Raw genomic sequence first — 20404 nt, 5'->3', positions numbered from 1 at the left:
ATTTAGTTTGGTTATGTATTAACTTTTTAATAGGAAGTTATAAATTTAACGATATTAATTCTCTTTCATACATAATTCATTGCAATGCGATTAAATGTATCAATATTTTAATATACCTACTCGAATTAAAAGTTGAAAAAGCACTCATAATAAAATCGAGTTTGTATATGTTCCTCAGATTTACTAATATGCCTTTCTTTTTACTACCACTAAGTACCTTAAAATAATATAATTAGATTGTTTTAACTGAAACATTGAGAACATTAATGAAAACGAAAAAAACAAAACAAAGTAGACGTCAAATATGGTATACTGCAATATCATAGTAATAGCATCGATATATATTCAGTTATGTATATTCATATAGTATTTGCTTTGCTTTTGTTTTACACCTTTTTACACCACCAATCTGTTGTTCCTTGCATGTATGGATTTTTTTCTTGTACAAGCACTAGGAACTATAAAAATAATATTGATATGTACAAATTTAACATACCTGTGATCTTCGAAAATTAGCTGGCTATTCTGATAATTTTCTTGATATTCTTACATGTAGAGTTTAATATAATTTTTATTCACTTTTAAGTTTATTTGTTTCTGAAATTTATAAAATTTGATTACATTTATATTAATTTTACAACCATGTATAAGAAATTGACAAGCAAGTAAAAGCAAACCATACAACTGGCAAATGCTAGACATAATGTAGACACATAATACACAATAGACACATAACTAGACCTAATGTAGATTATTCTAAAGTGTATGTGGATAGCAAACCAATCCTATACTACATGTTGTTTACTTTCTTATGTTCAATTTATATTTTTCATTAGTATATTTTTTTATTGCAGCATGCAGATTTTCGTGAAGACTTTGACTGGCAAAACCATCACCCTGGAGGCTGAGGCATCTGACACAATCGAAAATGTTAAAGCCAAGATTCAAGATAAAGAAGGCATTCCACCAGACCAGCAGCGATTGATCTTTGCTGGTAAACAACTAGAAGATGGACGTACATTGTCTGATTACAACATCCAAAAGGAATCAACTCTTCACTTAGTGTTGAGATAGAGGGGAGGCATGCAAATTATTGTCAAGACTTTAACTGGCAAAACCATTACTCTGGAGGTTGAAGCCTCTGACACTATTGAAAATGCGAAAGCCAAGATTCAAGATAAAGAAGGCATTGCCCCAGACCAACAGCGATTGATCTTTGCTGGTAAACAACTAGAAGATGGACGTACATTGTCTGATTACAACATCCAGAAGGAATCAACTCTTCACTTGGTGTTGAGATTGAGGGGAGGCATGCAAATTATTGTCAAGACTTTAACTGGCAAAACCATTACTCTGGAGGTTGAAGCCTCTGACACTATTGAAAATGCGAAAGCCAAGATTCAAGATAAAGAAGGCATTGCCCCAGACCAACAGCGATTGATCTTTGCTGGTAAACAACTAGAAGATGGACGTACTCTTTCTGATTACAATATCCAGAAGGAATCTACACTTCACCTGGTATTGAGATTGAGAGGAGGCATGCAGATTTTTGTCAAAACTTTAACTGGTAAAACGATCACCCTTGAAGTTGAACCATCAGACACGATTGAAAATGTAAAAGCTAAAATTCGAGATAAAGAAGGTATTCCTCCAGATCAACAGCGATTGATCTTTGCTGGTAAACAATTGGAAGATGGTCGTACCCTATCTGATTACAATATTCAAAAGGAGTCCACATTGCATTTAGTGCTAAGACTCAGAGGTGGCAATTAAAAGCATTTTTATTTGTATTTTGATATATTTTTAAATTAATGTGAAATAAATATCTGCAGTAACTTACTCTTAACTTATTTGAAGACCATGTATTTAAAACTGAATATTTTTAAATTAGTATTTTATAATAAGCAACCCTTAATAACTCGAAGTGAAGATATTTTGAGTGTTTGGATAGCAGTTTTTGGGAGTTTGGATGTAAGAACCCTATTGGTAGTATATAATAGTTGATAATTAATAACCAATGCAGATGTAAAAATACTTATAGCTGATTTATATTCAAGATGAAAAACAGGAAATAGAATTAAAAGATATTAAGTTATTAGTTGTTTTTAGCTCTATTCGATATATATATTCAATATTCTGTATCGATATATCGGAGAAAAAATTGCGATATTTTACAGGAGATATAGCCATACATTTAAGAAAATATAAAAATATTTGTATACCAGCCCAGAGAATTATCGACATTTTCTTAACAAAGAAAAACTGACTATTAATACAATTTTAATAATAAGTACTAAAATGCACTAACATATAAAATTTAGTACCAATTTAAAAGGTTTATTAGAAATTTCAAAAGGTTTTTTATAAAGTTTAAGAAATATCTTTAACATTTTTGAACCATTAAGAATTTTATATCTGTATTCCTGTCCTATACTATTAAATGAAATTATTCACTTTTGAGGAACTTCTAGGATCCATTTATTGGATCAATTTAAGTACATATTTTGTATTTTAGTAATACTGGTTGTTTTCCTATAAGGTTATTTGTTCATTGTTAAATTTTATTGTTTTCTTCCCTAATTAGAACTTTCTGAGAATGTAGTTAAGATCAATTTAAGACTGTTTATGAACATACTTTCTTAGCTTATTTAAAAGTCACTTTTATAACCATTAAATTGCGCAAGAGAGAAAAAACTATTTAATTCAACGTGTAACCTTTCTAGTATTGATGTGTTGATTTTTTAGTAATCCGATACGGCCAATCAACCAACAGCAAATCATATTAATGGCTTTTGTTGCGACTGTATTATATTGGGATATTTTATATTTTTATTCGTATTATTAGTATTTTATGTATTTATTTCGTTTTAGAGAAACTGCGGTATTGTCAATAGCATATTGTATAGCTAGTCAGGTATTTTTGATGTTTGGTTTTCTTATCAATTTATATACCTACTTATAAAGCTGTAAAGTCTTAATTGGGGTAATAAGCAATAAAACGCCAGGGTTGGGTAGTATTTGAATTACTTGTATTTAGAAATTGTAATTAAAATACAAATACATGTTTTGTATTTTAATTACATCTTGAAAATATAATTTGTTATACATATTTCAAGTACCTGACGCTGGTGTGCTTGTTAAATGTCAATGGTTTCTTGGTTGAATGAATATTTACATGTCTAAATATGTACCTTTATATTAGTCTACGGCAGTATACGAGTATAATCTTTTAACTCACATAAAAGTTATATTTACGATTTATTTAATACATAGAAATTAACTTGGATAAACATAAACACTGGTTCTTCTCGAACGTTAATGTGGCTGCATTTGAATATCATGAGAATTTTATTTACTAGCTCACGTCTTCATGTAAGAAAGCCACATTTAGGCATTTTTCTCTTTCCATAAATATTAAGGAATCGGATGTTAGAAAAGGGCAATAGATCCTACTTTCCTAGAAACTTACTAGAAACTAGAACATAATTGCTGCAGTTTTAGATTAGATTCAGGGCAACAAGTGTTACTATAGCAAACTTCTGCTTACTTTAACGTCTGTCCTAATCAGGTTAGATTGTCTGCAGGTTTCTAATTTAAGGAATTTTACTGTTATATTTATGTTTGCAACTAAAAGAGAGATTAAAAAGAATATTTGATAGGATATTACTTTACAACTTACATGCTTTGGTTGTCAGAGGCATCACAATACGTGACAGGCAAATAATTCCAAACTTTTAATTCATGCCCTAAAGGTATATTAAAAAAAAACATGAAATAACGCATAAGAGTAACAGGAACAGCAGTACTTGTAAAGAATATCATGATTTTATTGTTTCTGAGGACAGTTACAGTGTTCAGTCACAGGTGTCAAAAATAGTCATTATCATCATTTTAACCTAATTAAAAAGAGACAAAATGCTGTCCGATGGGTCGAACATATAACCGAATCAATCTATAAAATTAGATTTGTGTTGGCACTGCTCGACCCTGATGCCAAATGTCTACAAGATTCTCCAAAATGTTAGTGATAATTAGATGTTATAAGTCCAATTTGATACGGCAACGTTGTGACGTAATAATTTTTGATGGCGCACTGGGCTGTTTTATTGTATATACTTTATAAAGAATTTATTGAACACTTGCATTGTATCATTGTAACATGTTACTCTCTCGTGTTTCAACACCTATTAATGCTTCACCATGCCATTATGCTTTCACCACATTACACTTTTAGTTCTTCCAATCAAACAGCCAATGCACGTCATTAAGACCATCGAACATATTGATATATTCAGTTTATAAAAGCGCAAAATCCTTTTTAAACTCAAGGCATTTTTCTTTCTGATTTTACTAATTAGCATTACTCTAGTTAAAAAGAGACAGAAAGAAGTCTGATGTGCCAGAACATGTAAGAAAATCGGTCTATATATAAAACTCGATTTGTGTTGATACTGGTCGACACCGTTGTCATATGTCAATGGGCACATAATAGAACTACTCTAATCTACGAGCTATTGTGACTATTCAATAAATATGCATTTGGTGCGGCAACGTTGCATTATAAATTTTGTTAGGAATGATTTTCTAGTGCATATTTTCAGGATCAAGGCTACTACTAACAATCAAACACATCTAAATAATAAGATATGAATTTTATTCATAATTGTATACAAGTTTTAGATATCATAGTCATTGAAATCAAGTCACGAGGATCAATATTTTATTTTAAACAGTTACGAATTGTATATTTACATCATTCAAGTTGTACAAAAATGTTCGTTACAAAAAACCATACAAAAATGTTGTAGGATGAGAGGTACGGCTCGATGACTAGCAACACTGATCTGATGTTGTTGATGAAAAGTCGCTTTCACGCGTCTTAGGGTAAAACAGAAAGAATTAAACTAGGTGCATCTAAAATCGTCTCTCGCAAATGCACACTTCTTTTATACTCACGTAACAACAATGTAAACAAGTTGTCAACAAGATATTTAACAGTTCTGAATTAAAACTACTGGACGGTTTTTATGGGTATAGGTTTATTTATACATTATTTTTAAGTCCTATGTTCTAATTAGATACTATATCGTGCATCAATGGTGTCTGGGCCCCTAATGTATTTATACATCTCGAAAAAATCCAAATAAGTATAGTATTTTCATAATAATAATATCATTCTAATGTAGCTGTTTAGTATTTTAAGTAACTTTAATAATGTCTAAAGTGTATTTAACTTAATATTGAGGTAAATAACACTGTTGTTAATATTTTAGGGTTAAGCCTCAATTGTTTTGTTTACTGTGTATATGAGTCCTCAATAATTGTTTTCTTTTCAGTAACCAAATAATATACTTATTATAAATTATAAAAGGCCAATATAAAATATCTGGTGTCTTGTGATTGAAATAATAGTTCCATGGGCTATACTTCACCAGGTTAGGAAAAATGATACATGCATTTTAAAATAAATTTATTTTTAATAATCTTTTTATTGTATACTATTTTGAATCGATATTTTTGTTATTCTTTATTATCGTCATGTAGCCCACTATAAAGTATCAAAAGAAATAGATATACAGTAACAATTCTAATTTTATATTAAAATCATTAAAAAAATATTTTCTAATAAATAATAATAAAATAAATAAACAGTTTTGACATATGAGTAATATCCAAATAAAAAATTTCGATATTTTCCAATACTTTTTCAAATATATATTGACAGTTATAATATAGAGTATCGAACTTTTTTGACAATTCTTTACCTCCCACCCTTTTTACACAAAAGAATGTTCTCAGAAAAAGTAGGGTTAAAGTGAATAAACATCGATATTGACTAAAAGAATTGTATTGGAAAATAAAAATTAATTGTTGTTCATGATTTCCAATAATTAATATATTTTGTATATGTACTTTCAAATATCGATAATTTTATGCTCATAGAATGTATTATCTAGCGATCCAATAACAAGAAACTATGGCTGTCAGCCGCCATGGAATATATCGATAGAACGTTCTAACGATATTTGAAATATTTCAATATTATTAAAAAAATATCGATATATCGGAGAAAAAGATTGCGATATTTTACAGGAGATATAGCCAGACTTTTAAGAAAAAATAAAAATATTTGTATACTGTATTTCTTAACAAAGAAAAACTGACTATTAATAAGATTTTAATAATAAGTACTAAAATGCACTAACATATAAAATTTAGTACCATTTTAAAAGGTTTATTAGAAGTTTCAAAATGGTTTTTATAAAGTTTAAGAAATATCTTTAACATTTTTGAAATATCGAAAATATCGACTTACAAAAATATCGATATATAGGCTAGAAATATCGATATAACCTTCTCTCGTTAATTCTCCACATCCCTACAATTAATATTTCGAAATGTATTTTAGTTGGAGGGGGTATTGACGTTCAGACCTCAAAAAAGGCCTTATAAGGTCTGAATCTAGAAGTTGCTGAACAGTTTAAAGCAATAAGCAAAAAGTGGGCTTTGTTGTATATCGTGCTCTATTGTGTAAACGTAGTTGTGATAGGAAGTTATAGTTATCCGTGTTTATAAGAAAGCTATAAGTAAGTATAACTTTGAAACAATTTTCTTTGTATTCATGACAATGCAGATTTTGCTTTGTTTAAGGGTTTCTTAGCAATTTTTAAATTTCTTTCCAACAAAAATTATAATATTTGTGTGTTCCTTTAACGTTATTTAGATAAAGATTATTCAGGAAATCTAAGGTTAGCATCATTATGTTTCAATTTATTATTTGTTAATGCGTTTTATGTATTACGTATTACTGAAAATGTTTTCAATGTTTGTTTTACATGTTTCAATACGTATTAGGTCTTTGTTATAGAATAGTTCGTGAATTGTTATGTTCATTAGTGTTGGCAATATTATTTTTACCAGATTACTGATATATCATATATCTGTATACTTATTTCGCAGTATTATAATTTAGTTTGGTTATGTATTAACTTTTTAATAGGAAGTTATAAATTTAACGATATTAATTCTCTTTAATACATAATTCATTGCAATGCGATTAAATGTATCAATATTTTAATATACCTAGTCGAATTAAAAGTTGAAAAAGCACTCATAATAAAATCGAGTTTGTATATGTTCCTCAGATTTACTAATATGCCTTTCTTTTTACTACCACTAAATACCTTAAAATAATATAATTAGATTGTTTTAACTGAAACATTGAGAACATTAATGAAAACGAAAAAAACAAAACAAAGTAGACGTCAAATATGGTATATTGCAATATCATAGTAATAGCATCGATATATATTCAGTTATGTATATTCATATAGTATTTGCTTTGCTTTTGTTTTACACCTTTTTACACCACCAATCTGTTGTTCCTTGCATGTATGGATTTTTTTCTTGTACAAGCACTAGGAACTATAAAAATAATATTGATATGTACAAATTTAACATACCTGTGATCTTCGAAAATTAGCTGGCTATTCTGATAATTTTCTTGATATTCTTACATGTAGAGTTTAATATAATTTTTATTCACTTTTAAATTTATTTGTTTCTGAAATTTATAAAATTTGATTACATTTATATTAATTTTACAACCATGTATAAGAAATTGACAAGCAAGTAAAAGCAAACCATACAACTGGCAAATGCTAGACATAATGTAGACACATAATACACAATAGACACATAACTAGACCTAATGTAGATTATTCTAAAGTGTATGTGGATAGCAAACCAATCCTATACTACATGTTGTTTACTTTCTTATGTTCAATTTATATTTTTCATTAGTATATTTTTTTATTGCAGCATGCAGATTTTCGTGAAGACTTTGACTGGCAAAACCATCACCCTGGAGGCTGAGGCATCTGACACAATCGAAAATGTTAAAGCCAAGATTCAAGATAAAGAAGGCATTCCACCAGACCAGCAGCGATTGATCTTTGCTGGTAAACAACTAGAAGATGGACGTACATTGTCTGATTACAACATCCAAAAGGAATCAACTCTTCACTTAGTGTTGAGATTGAGGGGAGGCATGCAAATTATTGTCAAGACTTTAACTGGCAAAACCATTACTCTGGAGGTTGAAGCCTCTGACACTATTGAAAATGCGAAAGCCAAGATTCAAGATAAAGAAGGCATTGCCCCAGACCAACAGCGATTGATCTTTGCTGGTAAACAACTAGAAGATGGACGTACTCTTTCTGATTACAATATCCAGAAGGAATCTACACTTCACCTGGTATTGAGATTGAGAGGAGGCATGCAGATTTTTGTCAAAACTTTAACTGGTAAAACGATCACCCTTGAAGTTGAACCATCAGACACGATTGAAAATGTAAAAGCTAAAATTCGAGATAAAGAAGGTATTCCTCCAGATCAACAGCGATTGATCTTTGCTGGTAAACAACTAGAAGATGGACGTACATTGTCTGATTACAACATCCAGAAGGAATCAACTCTTCACTTAGTGTTGAGATTGAGGGGAGGCATGCAAATTATTGTCCAGACTTTAACTGGCAAAACCATTACTCTGGAGGTTGAAGCCTCTGACACTATTGAAAATGCGAAAGCCAAGATTCAAGATAAAGAAGGCATTGCCCCAGACCAACAGCGATTGATCTTTGCTGGTAAACAACTAGAAGATGGACGTACTCTTTCTGATTACAATATCCAGAAGGAATCTACGCTTCACCTGGTATTGAGATTGAGAGGAGGCATGCAGATTTTTGTCAAAACTTTAACTGGTAAAACGATCACCCTTGAAGTTGAACCATCAGACACGATTGAAAATGTAAAAGCTAAAATTCGAGATAAAGAAGGTATTCCTCCAGATCAACAGCGATTGATCTTTGCTGGTAAACAATTGGAAGATGGTCGTACCCTGTCTGATTACAATATTCAAAAGGAGTCCACATTGCATTTAGTGCTAAGACTCAGAGGTGGCAATTAAAAGCATTTTTATTTGTATTTTGATATATTTTTAAATTAATGTGAAATAAATATCTGCAGTAATACATGTTTATTTTTCTTACTCTTAACTTATTTGAAGACCGTGTATTTAAAACTGAATATTTTTAAATTAGTATTTTATAATAAGCAACCCTTAATAACTCGAAGTGAAGATATTTTGAGTGTTTGGATAGCAGTTTTTGGGAGTTTGGTTGTAAGAACCCTATTGGTAGTATATAACAGTTGATAATTAATAACTAATGCAGATGTAAAAATACTTATAGCTGATTTATATTCAAGATGAAAAACAGGAAATAGAATTAAAAGATATTAAGTTATTAGTTGTTTAGCTCTATTCGATATATATATTCTATATTCTATATCGATATATCGGAGAAAAAATTGCGATATTTTACAGGAGATATAGCCATACATTTAAGAAAATATAAAAATATTTGTATACCAGCCCAGAGAAATATCGACATTTTCTTAACAAAGAAAAACTGACTATTAATACAATTTTAATAATAAGTACTAAAATGCACTAACATATAAAATTTAGTACCAATTTAAAAGGTTTATTAGAAATTTCAAAAGGTTTTTTATAAAGTTTAAGAAATATCTTTAACATTTTTGAACCATTAAGAATTTTATATCTGTATTCCTGTCCTATACTATTAAATGAAATTATTCACTTTTGAGGAACTTCTAGGATCCATTTATTGGATCAATTTAAGTACATATTTTGTATTTTAGTAATACTGGTTGTTTTCCTATAAGGTTATTTGTTCATTGTTAAATTTTAATGTTTTCTTCCCTAATTAGAACTTTCTGAGAATGTAGTTAAGATCAATTTAAGACTGTTTATGAACATACTTTCTTAGCTTATTTAAAAGTCACTTTTATAACCATTAAATTGCGCAAGAGAGAAAAAACTATTTAATTCAACGTGTAACCTTTCTAGTATTGATGTGTTGATTTTTTAGTAATCCGATACGGCCAATCAACCAACAGCAAATCATATTAATGGCTTTTGTTGCGACTGTATTATATTGGGATATTTTATATTTTTATTCGTATTATTAGTATTTTATGTATTTATTTCGTTTTAGAGAAACTGCGGTATTGTCAATAGCATATTGTATAGCTAGTCAATTATTTTTGATGTTTGGTTTTCTTATCAATTTATATACCTACTTATAAAGCTGTAAAGTCTTAATTGGGGTAATAAGCAATAAAACGCCAGGGTTGGGTAGTATTTGAATTACTTGTATTTAGAAATTGTAATTAAAATACAAATACATGTTTTGTATTTTAATTACATCTTGAAAATATAATTTGTTATACATATTTCAAGTACCTGACGCTGGTGTGCTTGTTAAATGTCAATGGTTTCTTGGTTGTTTGAATATTTACATGTCTAAATATGTACCTTTATATTAGTCTACGGCAGTATACGAGTATAATTTTTAACTCACATAAAAGTTATATTTACGATTTATTTAATACATAGAAATTAACTTGGATAAACATAAACACTGGTTCTTCTCGAACGTTAATGTGGCTGCATTTGAATATCATGAGAATTTTATTTACTAGCTCACGTCTTCATGTAAGAAAGCCACATTTAGGCAATTTTCTCTTTCCATAAATATTAAGGAATCGGATGTTAGAAAAGGGCAATAGATCCTACTTTCCTAGAAACTTACTAGAAACTAGAACATAATTGCTGCAGTTTTAGATTAGATTCAGGGCAACAAGTGTTACTATAGCAAACTTCTGCTTACTTTAACGTCTGTCCTAATCAGGTTAGATTGTCTGCAGGTTTCTAATTTAAGGAATTTTACTGTTATATTTATGTTTGCAAAGCAAAGAGAGATTAAAAAGAATATTTGATAGGATTTTACTTTACAAAATGCTTTGGTTGTCAGAGGCATCACAATACGTGACAGGCAAATAATTCCAAACTTTTAATTCATGCCCTAAAGGTATATTAAAAAAAAAACATGAAATAACGCATAAGAGTAACGGGAACAGCAGTACTAGTAAAGAATATCATGATTTTATTGTTTCTGAGGACAGTTACAGTGTTCAGTCACAGGTGTCAAAAATAGTCATTATCATCATTTTAACTTAATTAAAAAGAGACAAAATGCTGTCCGATGGGTCGAACATTAACCGAATCAATCTATAAAATTAGATTTGTGTATCACTGCTCGACCCTGATGCCAAATGTCTACAAGATTCTCCAAAATGTTAGTGATAATTAGATGTTATAAGTCCAATTTGATACGGCAACGTTGTGACGTAATAATTTTTGATGGCGCACTAGGCTGTTTTATTGTATATACTATATAAAGAATTTATTGAACACTTGCATTGTATCATTGTAACATGTTACTCTCTCGTGTTTCAACACCTATTAATGCTTCACCATGCCATTATGCTTTCGCCACATTACACTTTTAGTTCTTCCAATCAAACAGCCAATGCACGTCATTAAGACCATCGAACATATTGATATATTCAGTTTATAAAAACGCAAAATCCTTTTTAAACTTAAGGCATTTTTCTTTCTGATTTTACTAATTAGCATTACTCTAGTTAAAAAGAGACAGAAAGAAGTCTGATGTGCCAGAATATGTAAGAAAATCGGTCTATATATAAAACTCGATTTGTGTTGATACTGGTCGACACCGTTGTCATATGTCAATGGACACATAATAGAACTACTCTAATCTACGAGCTATTGTGACTATTCAATAAATATGCATTTGGTGCGGCAACGTTGCATTATAAATTTTGTTAGGAATGATTTTCTAGTGCATATTTTCAGGATCAAGGCTACTACTAACAATCAAACACATCTAAATAATAAGATATGAATTTTATTCATAATTGTATACAAGTTTTAAATATCATAGTCATTGAAATCAACTCACGAGGATCAATATTTTATTTTAAACAGTTAAGAATTGTATATTTACATCATTCAAGTTGTACAAAAATGTTCGTTACAAAAAACCATACAAAAATGTTGTAGGATGAGAGGTACGGCTCGATGACTAGCAACACTGATCTGATGTTGTTGATGAAAAGTCGCTTTCACGCGTCTTAGGGTAAAACAGAAAGAATTAAACTAGGTGCATCTAAAATCGTCTCTCGCAAATGCACACTTCTTTTATACTCACGTAACAACAATGTAAACAAGTTGTCAACAAGATATTTAACAGTTCTGAATTAAAACTACTGGACGGTTTTTATGGGTAGAGGTTTATTTATACATTATTTTTAAGTCCTATGTTCTAATTAGATACTATATCGTGCATCAATGGTGTCTGGGCCCCTAATGTATTTATACATCTCGAAAAAATCCAAATAAGTATAGTATTTTCATAATAATAATATCATTCTAATGTAGCCTTTTAGTATTTTAAGTAACTTTAATAATGTCTAAAGTGTATTTAACTTAATATTGAGGTAAATAACACTGTTGTTAATATTTTAGGGTTAAGCCTCAATTGTTTTGTTTACTGTGTATATGAGTCCCCAATAATTGTTTTCTTTTCAGTAACCAAATAATATACTTATTATAAATTATAAAAGGCCAATATAAAATATCTGGTGTCTTGTGATTGAAATAATAGTTCCATGGGCTATACTTCACCAGGTTAGGAAAAATGATACATGCATTTTAAAATAAATTTATTTTTAATAATCTGTTTATTGTATACAATTTTGAATCGATATTTTTGTTATTCTTTATTATCGTCATGTAGCCCATTATAAAGTATCAAAAGAAATAGATATACAGTAACAATGCTAATTTTATATTAAAATCATTAAAAAAATATTTTCTAATAAATAATAATAAAATAAATAAAGAGTTTTGACATATGAGTAATATCCAAATAAAAAATTTCGATATTTTCCAATACTTTTTCAAATATATATTGACAGTTATAATATAGAGTATCGAACTTTTTTGACAATTCTTTACCTCCCACCCTTTTTACACAAAAGAATGTTCTCAGAAAAAGTAGGGTTAAAGTGAATAAACATCGATATTGACTAAAAGAATTGTATTGGAAAATAAAAATTAATTGTTGTTCATGATTTCCAATAATTAATATATTTTGTATATGTACTTTCAAATATCGATAATTTTATGCTCATAGAATGTATTATCTAGCGATCCAATAACAAGAAACTTGGCTGTCAGCCGCCATGGAAAATATCGATAGAACGTTCTAACGATATTTGAAATATTTCAATATTATTAAAAAATATCGATATATCGGAGAAAAAGATTGCGATATTTTACAGGAGATATAGCCAGACTTTTAAGAAAAAATAAAAATATTTGTGTACCAGCCTAGAGAAATATCGACATTTTCTTAACAAAGAAAAACTGACTATTAATAAGATTTTAATAATAAGTACTAAAATGCACTAACATATAAAATTTAGTACCATTTTAAAAGGTTTATTAGAAGTTTCAAAATGGTTTTTATAAAGTTTAAGAAATATCTTTAACATTTTTGAAATATCGAAAATATCGATATATAGGCTAGAAATATCGATATAATCTTCTCTCCCGTTTATTTTCCACATCCCTACAATTAATATTTCGAAATGTATTTTAGTTGGAGGGGGTAATGACGTTCAGACCTCAAAAAAGGCCTTATAAGGTCTGAATCTAGAAGTTGCTGAACAGTTTAAAGCAATAAGCAAAAAGTGGGCTTTGTTTTATATCGTGCTCTATTGTGTAAACGTAGTTGTGATAGGAAGTTATAGTTATCCGTGTTTATAAGAAAGCTATAAGTAAGTATAACTTTGAAACAATTTTCTTTGTATTCATGACAATGCAGATTTTGCTTTGTTTAAGGGTTTCTTAGCAATTTTTAAATTTCTTTCCAACAAAAATTATAATATTTGTGTGTTCCTTTAACGTTATTTAGATAAAGATTATTCAGGAAATCTAAGGTTAGCATCATTATGTTTCAATTTATTATTTGTTAATGTGTTTTATGTATTACGTATTACTGAAAATGTTTTCAATGTTTGTTTTAAATGTTTCAATACGTATTAGGTCTTTGTTATAGAATAGTTCGTGAATTGTTATGTTCATTAGTGTTGGCAATGTTATTTTTACCAGATTACTGATATATCATATATCAGTATACTTATTTCGCAGTATTATAATTTAGTTTGGTTATGTATTAACTTTTTAATAGGAAGTTATAAATTTAACGATATTAATTCTCTTTAATACATAATTCATTGCAATGCGATTAAATGTATCAATATTTTAATATACCTAGTCGAATTAAAAGTTGAAAAAGCACTCATAATAAAATCGAGTTTGTATATGTTCCTCAGATTTACTAATATGCCTTTCTTTTTACTACCACTAAATACCTTAAAATAATATAATTAGATTGTTTTAACTGAAACATTGAGAACATTAATGAAAACGAAAAAAACAAAACAAAGTAGACGTCAAATATGGTATATTGCAATATCATAGTAATAGCATCGATATATATTCAGTTATGTATATTCATATAGTATTTGCTTTGCTTTTGTTTTACACCTTTTTACACCACCAATCTGTTGTTCCTTGCATGTATGGATTTTTTTCTTGTACAAGCACTAGGAACTATAAAAATAATATTGATATGTACAAATTTAACATACCTGTGATCTTCGAAAATTAGCTGGCTATTCTGATAATTTTCTTGATATTCTTACATGTAGAGTTTAATATAATTTTTATTCACTTTTAAATTTATTTGTTTCTGAAATTTATAAAATTTGATTACATTTATATTAATTTTACAACCATGTATAAGAAATTGACAAGCAAGTAAAAGCAAACCATACAACTGGCAAATGCTAGACATAATGTAGACACATAATACACAATAGACACATAACTAGACCTAATGTAGATTATTCTAAAGTGTATGTGGATAGCAAACCAATCCTATACTACATGTTGTTTACTTTCTTATGTTCAATTTATATTTTTCATTAGTATATTTTTTTATTGCAGCATGCAGATTTTCGTGAAGACTTTGACTGGCAAAACCATCACCCTGGAGGCTGAGGCATCTGACACAATCGAAAATGTTAAAGCCAAGATTCAAGATAAAGAAGGCATTCCACCAGACCAGCAGCGATTGATCTTTGCTGGTAAACAACTAGAAGATGGACGTACATTGTCTGATTACAACATCCAAAAGGAATCAACTCTTCACTTAGTGTTGAGATTGAGGGGAGGCATGCAAATTATTGTCAAGACTTTAACTGGCAAAACCATTACTCTGGAGGTTGAAGCCTCTGACACTATTGAAAATGCGAAAGCCAAGATTCAAGATAAAGAAGGCATTGCCCCAGACCAACAGCGATTGATCTTTGCTGGTAAACAACTAGAAGATGGACGTACTCTTTCTGATTACAATATCCAGAAGGAATCTACACTTCACCTGGTATTGAGATTGAGAGGAGGCATGCAGATTTTTGTCAAAACTTTAACTGGTAAAACGATCACCCTTGAAGTTGAACCATCAGACACGATTGAAAATGTAAAAGTTAAAATTCGAGATAAAGAAGGTATTCCTCCAGATCAACAGCGATTGATCTTTGCTGGTAAACAATTGGAAGATGGTCGTACCCTATCTGATTACAATATTCAAAAGGAGTCCACATTGCATTTAGTGCTAAGACTCAGAGGTGGCAATTAAAAGCATTTTTATTTGTATTTTGATATATTTTTAAATTAATGTGAAATAAATATCTGCAGTAATACATGTTTTTTTTTCTTACTCTTAACTTATTTGAAGACCATGTATTTAAAACTGAATATTTTTAAATTAGTATTTTATAATAAGCAACCCTTAATAACTCGAAGTGAAGATATTTTGAGTGTTTGGATAGCAGTTTTTGGGAGTTTGGATGTAAGAACCCTATTGGTAGTATATAATAGTTGATAATTAATAACCAATGCAGATGTAAAAATACTTATAGCTGATTTATATTCAAGATGAAAAACAGGAAATAGAATTAAAAGATATTAAGTTATTAGTTGTTTTTAGCTCTATCCGATATATATATTCGATATTCTATATCGATATATCGGAGAAAAAATTGCGATATTTTACAGGAGATATAGCCATACATTTAAGAAAATATAAAAATATTTGTATACCAGCCCAGAGAAATATCGACATTTTCTTAACAAAGAAAAACTGACTATTAATACAATTTTAATAATAAGTACTAAAATGCACTAACATATAAAATTTAGTACCAATTTAAAAGGTTTATTAGAAATTTCAAAAGGTTTTTTATAAAGTTTAAGAAATATCTTTAACATTTTTGAACCATTAAGAATTTTATATCTGTATTCCTGTCCTATACTATTAAATGAAATTATTCACTTTTGAGGAACTTCTAGGATCCATTTATTGGATCAATTTAAGTACATATTTTGTATTTTAGTAATACTGGTTGTTTTCCTATAAGGTTATTTGTTCACTGTTAAATTTTATTGTTTTCTTCCCTAATTAGAACTTTCTGAGAATGTAGTTAAGATCAATTTAAGACTGTTTATGAACATACTTTCTTAGCTTATTTAAAAGTCACTTTTATAACCATTAAATTGCGCAAGAGAGAAAAAACTATTTAATTCAACGTGTAACCTTTCTAGTATTGATGTGTTGATTTTTTAGTAATCCGATACGGCCAATCAACCAACAGCAAATCATATTAATGGCTTTTGTTGCGACTGTATTATATTGGGATATTTTATATTTTTATTCGTATTAGTAGTATTTTATGTATTTATTTCGTTTTAGAGAAACTGCGGTATTGTCAATAGCATATTGTATAGCTAGTCAGGTATTTTTGATGTTTGGTTTTCTTATCAATTTATATACCTACTTATAAAGCTGTAAAGTCTTAATTGGGGTAATAAGCAATAAAACGCCAGGGTTGGGTAGTATTTGAATTACTTGTATTTAGAAATTGTAATTAAAATACAAATACATGTTTTGTATTTTAATTACATCTTGAAAATATAATTTGTTATACATATTTCAAGTACCTGACGCTGGTGTGCTTGTTAAATGTCAATGGTTTCTTGGTTGTTTGAATATTTACATGTCTAAATATGTACCTTTATATTAGTCTACGGCAGTATACGAGTATAATCTTTTAACTCACATAAAAGTTATATTTACGATTTATTTAATACATAGAAATTAACTTGGATAAACATAAACACTGGTTCTTCTCGAACGTTAATGTGGCTGCATTTGAATATCATGAGAATTTTATTTACTAGCTCACGTCTTCATGTAAGAAAGCCACATTTAGGCATTTTTCTCTTTCCATAAATATTAAGGAATCGGATGTTAGAAAAGGGCAATAGATCCTACTTTCCTAGAAACTTACTAGAAACTAGAACATAATTGCTGCAGTTTTAGATTAGATTCAGGGCAACAAGTGTTACTATAGCAAACTTCTGCTTACTTTAACGTCTGTCCCAATCAGGTTAGATTGTCTGCAGGTTTCTAATTTAAGGAATTTTACTGTTATATTTATGTTTGCAACTAAAAGAGAGATTAAAAAGAATATTTGATAGGATTTTACTTTACAAAATGCTTTGGTTGTCAGAGGCATCACAATACGTGACAGGCAAATAATTCCAAACTTTTAATTCATGCCCTAAAGGTATATTAAAAAAAAAACATGAAATAACGCATAAGAGTAACAGGAACAGCAGTACTAGTAAAGAATATCATGATTTTATTGTTTCTGAGGACAGTTACAGTGTTCAGTCACAGGTGTCAAAAATAGTCATTATCATCAATTTAACCTAATTAAAAAGAGACAAAATGCTGTCCGATGGGTCGAACATATAACCGAATCAATCTATAAAATTAGATTTGTGTTGGCACTGCTCGACCCTGATGCCAAATGTCTACAAGATTCTCCAAAATGTTGGTGATAATTAGATGTTATAAGTCCAATTTGATACGGCAACGTTGTGACGTAATAATTTTTGATGGCGCACTGGGCTGTTTTATTGTATATACTATATAAAGAATTTATTGAACACTTGCATTGTATCATTGTAACATGTTACTCTCTCGTGTTTCAACACCTATTAATGCTTCACCATGCCATTATGCTTTCACCACATTACACTTTTAGTTCTTCCAATCAAACAGCCAATGCACGTCATTAAGACCATCGAACATATTGATATATTCAGTTTATAAAAACGCAAAATCCTTTTTAAACTCAAGGCATTTTTCTTTCTGATTTTACTAATTAGCATTACTCTAGTTAAAAAGAGACAGAAAGAAGTCTGATGTGCCAGAACATGTAAGAAAATCGGTCTATATATAAAACTCGATTTGTGTTGATACTGGTCGACACCGTTGTCATATGTCAATGGGCACATAATAGAACTACTCTAATCTACGAGCTACTGTGACTATTCAATAAATATGCATTTTGTTAGGAATGATTTTCTAGTGCATATTTTCAGGATCAAGGCTACTACTAACAATCAAACACATCTAAATAATAAGATATGAATTTTATTCATAATTGTATACAAGTTTTAGATATCATAGTCATTGAAATCAACTCACGAGGATCAATATTTTATTTTAAACAGTTACGAATTGTATATTTACATCATTCAAGTTGTACAAAAATGTTCGTTACAAAAAACCATACAAAAATGTTGTAGGGTGAGAGGTACGGCTCGATGACTAGCAACACTGATCTGATGTTGTTGATGAAAAGTCGCTTTCACGCGTCTTAGGGTAAAACAGAAAGAATTAAACTAGGTGCATCTAAAATCGTCTCTCGCAAATGCACACTTCTTTTATACTCACGTAACAACAATGTAAACAAGTTGTCAACAAGATATTTAACAGTTCTGAATTAAAACTACTGGACGGTTTTTATGGGTATAGGTTTATTTATACATTATTTTTAAGTCCTATGTTCTAATTAGATACTATATCGTGCATCAATGGTGTCTGGGCCCCTAATGTATTTATACATCTCGAAAAAATCCAAATAAGTATAGTATTTTCATAATAATAATATCATTCTAATGTAGCTGTTCAGTATTTTAAGTAACTTTAATAATGTCTAAAGTGTATTTAACTTAATATTGAGGTAAATAACACTTTTGTTAATATTTTAGGGTTAAGCCTCAATTGTTTTGTTTACTGTGTATATGAGTCCCCAATAATTGTTTTTTTTTCAGTAACCAAATAATATACTTATTATAAATTATAAAAGGCCAATATAAAATATCTGGTGTCTTGTGAATGAAATAATAGTTCCATGGGCCATACTTCACCAGGTTAGGAAAAATGATACATGCGTTTTAAAATAAATTTATTTTTAATAATCTGTTTATTGTATACTATTTTGAATCGATATTTTTGTTATTCTTTATTATCGTCATGTAGCCCATTATAAAGTATCAAAAGAAATAGATATACAGTAACAATGCTAATTTTATATTAAAATCATTAAAAAAATATTTTCTAATAAATAATAATAAAATAAATAAACAGTTTTGACATATGAGTAATATCCAAATAAAAAATTTCGATATTTTCCAATACTTTTTCAAATATATATTGACAGTTATAATATAGAGTATCGAACTTTTTTGACAATTCTTTACCTCCCACCCTTTTTACACAAAAGAATGTTCTCAGAAAAAGTAGGGTTAAAGTGAATAAAAATCGATATTAACTAAAAGAATTGTATTGGAAAATAAAAATTAATTGTTGTTCATGATTTCCAATAATTAATATATTTTGTATATGTACTTTCAAATATCGATAATTTTATGCTCATAGAATGTATTATCTAGCGATCCAATAACAAGAAACTTGGCTGTCAGCCGCCATGGAAAATATCGATAGAACGTTCTAACGATATTTGAAATATTTCAATATTATTAAAAAAATATCGATATATCGGAGAAAAAGATTGCGATATTTTACAGGAGATATAGCCAGACTTTTAAGAAAAAATAAAAATATTTGTGTACCAGCCTAGAGAAATATCGACATTTTCTTAACAAAGAAAAACTGAATATTAATAAGATTTTAATAATAAGTACTAAAATGCACTAACATATAAAATTTAGTACCATTTTAAAAGGTTTATTAGAAGTTTCAAAATGGTTTTTATAAAGTTTAAGAAATATCTTTAACATTTTTGAAATATCGAAAATATCGACTTACAAAAATATCGATATATAGGCTAGAAATATCGATATAACCTTCCCTCGTTAATTTTCCACATCCCTACAATTAATATTTCGAAATGTATTTTAGTTGGAGGGGGTATTGACGTTCAGACCTCAAAAAAGGCCTTATAAGGTCTG

At 29.0% G+C, this 20404-nt stretch overlaps 1 pseudogene across 1 annotated transcript in view; it reads left to right on the top strand.

Moving 5' to 3' along the window:
- LOC143201084 (polyubiquitin-A-like) overlaps positions 1 to 20404 on the top strand; it is a 29234-nt pseudogene that overhangs the window by 6713 nt on the left and 2117 nt on the right. The window contains exons 3-5 of the transcript XR_013006870.1: positions 1082 to 1787; positions 7822 to 8982; positions 15026 to 15730. The product of XR_013006870.1 is annotated as a polyubiquitin-A-like (transcript). The remainder of the gene's footprint in view (positions 1 to 1081; positions 1788 to 7821; positions 8983 to 15025; positions 15731 to 20404) is intronic.

This window comes from Rhynchophorus ferrugineus, unplaced genomic scaffold (genome assembly GCF_030347505.1).
Source record: "Rhynchophorus ferrugineus isolate W39M unplaced genomic scaffold, kcgeb_rfMv2 rfM8, whole genome shotgun sequence".
Taxonomy (NCBI): Eukaryota; Metazoa; Arthropoda; class Insecta; order Coleoptera; family Curculionidae; genus Rhynchophorus; species Rhynchophorus ferrugineus.
This window is presented reverse-complemented; position numbering and strand designations above follow the sequence as displayed.